The sequence below is a fragment of the Ochotona curzoniae genome, unplaced genomic scaffold, assembly GCF_017591425.1.
Source record: "Ochotona curzoniae isolate NIBS_2020 unplaced genomic scaffold, NIBS_Ocur_1.0 contig_1014, whole genome shotgun sequence".
Classification (NCBI taxonomy): domain Eukaryota; kingdom Metazoa; phylum Chordata; class Mammalia; order Lagomorpha; family Ochotonidae; genus Ochotona; species Ochotona curzoniae.
The window spans coordinates 7,257,679-7,265,438 of NW_024464920.1; the positions used below are offsets into that span (position 1 = coordinate 7,257,679).

A 7,760-nucleotide genomic window follows, 5' to 3' on the forward strand; every position below is an offset into this window, starting at 1 on the left:
GGAAAGCAATAGAGGATGGTCCAAGGCTTTGGGGACCTTGTACCCACTTGGGAGACCTGGAAGAAGCTCCTGGCTCCTGGCTTCAGATCAGCTCAGCTCTGGCTGTTGCAGCCATTTGAACCAGTGGGCTAAAGGTCTTTGTTTCTCTCTCTGTGTTTCTTTCTTTTTTTTTTTTTAAGATTTTATTTTTATTATTTTTTTATTGGAAAGGCGGATATACAGAGAGGAGAGACAGGAAGATCTTCCATCCGATGATTCACTCCCCAAGGGAGCACAACAGCCGATGCTATGCCGGTCCAGGAGCCAGGAGCCTCTTCTGGGTCTCCCACATGGGTGCAGGGTCCCAAAGCTTTGGGCCGTCCTCGACTGCTTTCCCGGACCACAGGCAGGGAGCTGGAAGGGAAGCGGGGCTGCCGGGATAGAACCAGTGCCCATATGGCATCCCAGGCGTGCAAGGCGAGGACCTTAACCACTTGCGCCACCACGCCAGGCCCAATAACATCTTTTTAAAAAATAATTTCACAGCTATATGATTTCAGATTCCCTGATTAATCCTTGTTATCACTCTTGCAAACATTTTCAAGTCTTATCTGAATGTTTCTTCTTTCTTGCTTGGAAGAAGCTTCCCAGCGGTTGGGCTGATCTCTGCTTTGGACTGGATTCTGCTTGGACGAGCCCTGTTCCAACTGGACTGTCTCACTGTTTGCATGCAAACGTCAAATGCAGCTGGAGAAAAACACCACGTGCTGCCTGACTTGAACTATGACCTCAGTCCTCCCCAGGCACGCCACCCTGCCATTCCCGGGCTAGCCACACATACCTTCACTTCTGAAATTCCTGCCATCCCTCTCTGCCACCTCGCCCTGTTTTCAGCCGGCGACCTTGTCTCGTGCTTGAGAAAACAGAAACCATCTGTGGGGAATGCTTCGCAGCCCCCGTCACAGCTCGGCCCGCGGCCTTTGCTTCCTCTCCGAAGTGAACTTCACTGCTTGTTCTTCAGCTCCTACCCCTCCGGTTTTTAAGGATCAATACTACTCCGTCAGATTCTGACCTAAGAGTAAGAATATGAAGACTTTTCAATAGCTGATTACTGCGCGAAACGGCTTGTTGGGGGCGGCGTTGTGGGCTGTGAAAGAAATCAGGGCACACAGAGGGGAGTGACATTGAGCACAGTGCGGGGAGGCAGTGGAGCAGCAGGGCAGGTAGGGGCTGGCCAGGCTGCAACAGGGACCATAACCTCAGGGGTCTGAGGCAGGACCTTCCCTAGGGTGCCTTGCCATATGCTTGCAAGTCAGCAGTGGGCTGGGTAGCCAGAGGCTGTTAGGTAGCAATCAGGTTAAAATCAAAGAATCATACTTTAAAAAAAAATTATTTATTGGTAAGTCAGATAAACAGAGAGGAGGAGAGACAGAGGAAGATCTTCCATCTGCTGATTTACTCCACAAGTGGCCGCACTGGCCAGAGCAGAGCTATCAGAAGCCAGGAGCTCTTCTGGGTCTCCCACGAGGGTGCAGGGTCCCAAGGCTTTGTGCTGTCCCAGACTACTTTCCTGGGCCACAGGCAGGGAGCTGGATGGGAAGTGGCGCTGCCCGGATTGGAACCGGTGCCCATATGGGATCCCGGCATATTGCAGGTGGAAGCTTTATGTGCTATGCCACAATACTGAACCCTAAAAAATACTTTTAAATACAATTGCTATTCAAAGCTTTGAGGAAACAGTGAAAAAAAGACTTCTGTAGGAAATCGAAGCTTTAAAAAATTCTTTTTGTTGGGCCCGGCGTGGTGGCGCAAGTGGTTAAGGTCCTCGCCTAGCACGCCCTGGGATCCCATATGGGCACCGGTTCTAATCCCGGCAGCCCCGCTTCCCTTCCAGCTCCCTGCCTGTGGCCCGGGAAAGCAGTCGAGGACGGCCCAAAGCTTGCACCTGCGTGGGAGACCTGGAAGAGGCTCCTGGCTTTGGATTGGCATAGCATCGGCCGCACCTGGGGAGTGAATCATCGGACGGAAGATCTTCCTCTCTGTGTCTCCTCTCTGTGTATCCGCTTTTCTAATAAAAAAATAATAAAAATAAAAATCTTTAAAAAAAAATTCTTTTTGTTTTCTTGTAACTTTAAAAGTATCACTGATACAACTGTCTCCATTTCCCGTTCTTAAGTCTTTAATGTTATTAACATACATGGACATCTCACCATCCTGTTTTATGTAGGATTGATTGTGAGCTAAACGTAACCTCAAACAGAGCAGATGGAGTTACATTGTCAGCGATGCCCTAAGGGGACATGGCTGCCTGCAGGGCCGCCATCCCTGTTGGCACCAGTTTGAGTTCTGCCTGCTCAACTTCTGTTCCAGCTCTCTGCTAATAGCACGAGAAAAGCAGTGAAGACGGTTAAATGACCTAGGCCCTGTCACCCATGTGGGAAATCTGCTAGGAAAAGCCTCTTCCCTCCTCTTTCCCCTTCCCCCAGATACAGGGAGAAAAAAATTGGAAGCACCTGTCCCACCCACTTTCCCCATTCCTCAACTCTGCCCACCAGGTCAGTGTCCACGCGGGCATGCATCCTTCTCAACTATGTAAACATCAGGAAAAATAAAACACATCTAAAAAAATCAAAATATCCGACAGTAAGGAACTGGATAGATGTCTTAATGTCCATTTGGTAAAAATTGAATGATCCTAAAAAGTCTTTTTTTTTTTTTACATTTAAGATATAAAAGAATGGTCACACTAAGGCATTAATTAAAAAAAAAAAAAGAAAATGGAGAAACATGTTACAGTAGGGCCCCAAACTCTATGAAGTTTATATAGCTGTGTATGCAGTTTGTGAATTTTTTAAACTATATGCCTACCAAGAAAGAAACTGTCATGATCAACCAAAATATTTGGAGTCTAACTAGTTTTTAAAATAATAAGTAGAGGTTCTGGGCATCCCATCCCAGCAGATACAATCTCCCAAGAGAAGAAATGTTGTAGCTGAAGACTGCTAGAGAAACAGAACAAAGGCACAGACGAGGGATGGTCGGAAGTCAGGAACAGGGACTCGGTGTACCTACGGGAGAGCTGCTCTCTCTGCCCGCCCCCTGCTCTCTCTGCCCGCCCCCTAGTGTCTCTCTCTTTCTGTGTCTCTCTCTGAAGAGAGAGAAGTCTCTGGGCGCTGAAGTGTTGGGTTTCTAGGTATTTCACTTTGTAGCAAGTCAGCGGAAGGGTCCTTAAAGAACAGGTGCTGGCCTGAGGCAGGGGTTGGAGCAGCAGGTTAGGCCTCTCTCTGTACCCGTACACCAGGTCAGTGTGTTGGCTGAGTCTTGGCTTCTCTGGGCTTCTGATTGAGCTTCCTGCTGATGAGCCTGGGAGGCAGCAGATGGTGACTCAAGTACTGACACGGGAGAGCTGGCTGGAGTTCCAGGCTCCAGGTTTCGGGGTGGCGTAGCCCTTGGCTATTACTAGCATGAAGGGAGTGAACCAAGAGGAAGATCTTTTTCTTCCTGTCCCTCTTTCTGTCATGGTACCTTTCCAAGAAATTAAACAAAACGAAACAAAACAAACAACTTATAAAACACAGAAAGAAAAAAATAATCAAAGCGCAGATGTCTTGTCTTGTTAAAACAGCACCTGTACAGTGACGGTTTAAGAGCAATGCCAGTGTCCACGATGACATGGACGTACACTGCTCTGCAAGTCAAAGAGCCTAGGGGTGGATCTTATTATTCCTCTTCGGAACCTGTAAGGCTAAGTGGGACCTTGAGCAAGTGGCTCTGAAACCTTAACTTGGATCAGCATTTCCTGGAAGCCTGGTGACTGTGCCCCTACCCAACGGTTTTTAAGAGTCGGCAGGGACCTGAAAACTTGCATTTCTAACTGTTGCCTGGCAGCTGGTCCTGGAACCGCCCACCCTAGGTCACATTCTACATTCTCAGTGAAGCCAGATGCTGACCTAGGAAGGTGGTCCACCTCTCCCAGCTCTCCCCTCCTCTTCGGTCACATTGAGCAACTACAGCCGTTCTCCAGAAGCGCTGTTAGTTCACCTAGGGCTGTCGCAACAAGAGTAAACAGTACCCGTGTGCTTTCTCAGAGATCTGGGAGCTAAGATCAAGGTGGCAGCAGGGTCAGTTTCTGTTGAGACCTTGGCTTACAGACGTCTTTCCTCTGGCGGGTTCATTTTTGGTATCTGTGTCCAAGTGTCCTCTTACAGTGACAGCACTCTGATTGTATGAAGATCCACCTGAACAGCCTCCCCTCTACCTAATGGCCCCTTTAAATGCCCCGTCTTACAAATGCAAACCCATTCTGAAGTATTAGGGTTAGGCATCCAACATTAGAATCTTGGGGGAGAATTAATTAAACCCGTAACAAGTCATCCCCTTTCCTTCCCCTGGCACCATCGGTTCATACACCATCCACATACCTGTGAGAGTGCTGACTTGATCTTAGCTCAAGCATGTCATTTGTACAAAATCATGATGGTGATACAAACAGGTTGTTTCAACTTGTTGAGACCAAGTAAATGGGCTCATAAAAACCAGAGTAAAGTGCCTTGGCGCCCTCACACTACACCGCTCATGGTTTCCCGGCGTGTGCTCCCCTGCCCTACAGTGCTTGGTGGCTTAAGGTGTGTCCTGCTGTTCAAAAAAAAAGTGTCTTTTTACTCTCTGTATCTCTCAGCATGCTCAGTACTTAACACTGTCTCGCCTGTCCTAGTGGGAGGCCTGGAAATGCCTGCTGAGTTCAGCTCCAGTTGAGTTCAGAACCCGAGAAGGGTGTGTGGATGAGGTGCAAACAGGAATGAAACGGACCACCACAATTCCAGGATCAAAATGGACAATGTGAGAAAGCTGTCCGCTTTATTTATACAGAAGCTGTCAAACTCTGGCTCAGGCTTTTTACGTCATGGTCAAGTAAGTGTTTCCAAGGATAATTCTGCCGTTTGTTTCACCTTAAAGCAGGATGTTATCCATCCTGACCCTGAGGTCAGGAAGTTCTCAATAGATGGTGCATATCAATCAGTAACACATTCCTACTACAATCATCATCCTGCAACTTAATCTTGACTTAGTTAAGGGAGGAAATGCATCGCAGAAGGAGGAAGCTAAAGATAGTGGATGGTCAATGGGGCAGCAAGACAGACAGCATGAATTGTAAAAGGCCCTTTTGCCAAGATGTATCAGCAACATCAACTTCCAAGCTCACATTGGTAGTAAAGACCAACCCCGCAGAGGCAGACAATGCCTGACTAGATTACAGAAATCCCAGCGGGGTGGTCCGGTGTCCACGCAAAGGGAGCTGAGCTGCATTTAGGTGTTATAGAGACTCCGCCGGGCCCTGCCACTCAGCGGGAAATTCCTTGCGGCCCTGCCTGCTATGGAACAATACTCTTCACACCTTCCTGTCTTCCACATCCACCACACGGACCCCAGCATTTGGTCTAATTCTTTTTTCATTTCTTCTTCGTAAAACTATTATGCTTTTAGATGATCTAATTTTAATCCAACCAGAGGGAAGAATAAACTATACCAAATGAAAATAAAATGTCCAGCTATCCTGATGAATTATTGATTCAAAAGAAGTTTTTTAAAAGATCTTAAATTGGAAAGGCAAATATACAGAGAAGAGATACGGAGAGAAAGATATTCCATCTGCTGATTCACTCCCCAAGTGGCCAAAACAGCCAGATCTGAGCTGATTAAAAGCCAAGAGCCAGAAGATTCTTCCAGGTCCCCCATGCAGGTTCAGGGCCCCAAGCCCTTGGGGCCATCCTCTACTGCTCTGCAGGCCATGAGCAGGGAGCTGGATGGGAAATGGAGCAGTCCAGATACGAATGGGATCCTGGCGAATGCAAAGCAAGGATTTAGCCACTAGGCTATTGTGCCAGGCCCAAGAAATTGTTTTACATTATTAAAATACTGAGCCAAAAAACTCAGCAAGCGTTATGGTACATATCCAATAAACTTCTAAACATACTTCTCATAGTCTTGTCATTCATATTTTGTTGAATACCGATTTGATATAAATCAGTACTACAGAGGCTTGGGTCTCACGTGGATGAATATACTTTGTTCCCTGCTATTAAAGAGATGAGTTGTCAAAAGTGCTATGTGACATGTCACCGCTTGCAAGGACTGGTGAAAATATAGTGAAGCCCAACTCCTTTTTAGCCAGCGCTTTTAACAGTTGGCTTCCAGTTTTATTAACAAACTTTAAAGGGGCTCTGGAGTCTGTGTTACCCAGCTTGGGATCTAGGGTGGTCCCGGAAGGCCGCTAGTTCTCTGGGCACCACTGCTCCCTTCATCTGTTCCAGTGAGACATCAATTACCAGGGTACAGGGCTGGTCACCAGGTATGGGCTAGGACATGAAAACGCTTCCTGCAGCACTGAGTGGGAAGACAAACTTTTTGGGAAAAGTCTGTACAACTAGTATATATTGTATTCTTCTGTGAAAGACATTTACAATGCACAGCACTTGTTGCATTGCGCATGCCCAAACACTTGAAAAGAAAAGCAGTCCCTCCACCGTGGTTTACCAGAAGAATTACCGAGACCAGGAAGGTCTAGTTTGTTTTTTTAACCCCTAAAACTGTTCTTGAAAAATGGCGGGAATTCACTTCGGTTCACAAAGGCGGAACAGTTCAAAATTTAAAAACAACTTATGACCCCGACGTGATTCGAACACGCAGCCTTCTGATCTGGAGTCAGACGCGCTACCGTTGCGCCACGAGGTCCTGCTGGGCTGTGGCTCGCGCAGCTTCTTAGGACTCGGATAAAATGGCGCCCTCGTCTTCCGGAGCACGGTCGTCACCCGTGTCCCTCCACTCGGTCCCGGCCCGAATGGGAGAGCGCCATCTTTCAGCGCCCAGACTTTCTTGCCAGCCAGGTCGGGCGGCGAACCGGCGGAGCCAGGAAGCCGGTTCCCCCCGGGGTTCCTTCCCCTCCGGCGGCTTCCGCTCCGCCTCCGCCAAGGTTCCGCCCCCACGAGACCCCGCCTCCGCAGCGGTTCCGCCCCATCGAGACCCCGCCCCCGCCCCCAGAGCCCGCCCCCTCAGCGGCTCCGCCCCTGCCCCCCCCCCCCCCGCGGCCACGCGCGTCTGGTTCGCGACCCCGAGGGGGGCGGAGGGGCCGCCGCGCATGCGCAGCTGGCGACGGGAAGCCCGCGCCCGCGCCCGGGCCAGGCTCGCCAGGCCCTTCCGAGTCCTCGTCCCGCCCTCCCGGCACGATCAAACGTTTTCACTCAGAGAGCGAGGATTACAGGCCACAGTGAGCATTCACTTTTGCTGTCGTCCGTTTTTGAAAAGTCGCGGTCGTATCCTTGAAGCAGAAGACAATATAGCTTTGCCATAGCTGAGAGGAAATGTGGCGCAGGAAAAATCACACCCTGCCACTTTACAAAAAAAAAAAAAACAGCACAATCTCCCCGTCGGGGAATTGAACCCCGGTCTCCCGCGTGACAGGCGGGGATACTAACCACTATACTAACGAGGAGCTGTGGCTGTGTGTCTCCTCAGGTTTCCCTTCAGGGCGGCGGAGCGTCCGTGGGCCTCAGAGAATGTTCTGTGGGGGAAAGCGCGGCTCCGGCTCTCTGTGGTGGGGAATGGTGAGGACAGCGTCCTTCCCGGGCAGCAGAGGCTGTCGTGGGGTCGGTGGGGACCCCCGGGGTGGGCGTCGGGGCGGCGCTTCTCCTCCCTGGACGGGCCGAGGGTCGCAGGGGCCGCAGGCGGCTCCCCGAGGCTTCCCGCGTTCGGGGCCCGCGCCTGGCCCGAGGCCGCCCGCGGCC

General features: G+C 50.0%; 2 non-coding genes across 2 annotated transcripts; both read right to left on the bottom strand.

Annotated features, from left to right (window-relative positions):
- Positions 1-6,639: 6,639 nt before the first annotated feature.
- TRNAW-CCA lies at positions 6,640-6,711 on the bottom strand. Its single transcript has one exon. It is a non-coding gene; the product is annotated as a tRNA-Trp (tRNA).
- Positions 6,712-7,396: 685 nt separating this feature from the next.
- On the bottom strand, positions 7,397-7,468 carry TRNAD-GUC. Its single transcript has one exon. It is a non-coding gene; the product is annotated as a tRNA-Asp (tRNA).
- Positions 7,469-7,760: the final 292 nt, after the last annotated feature.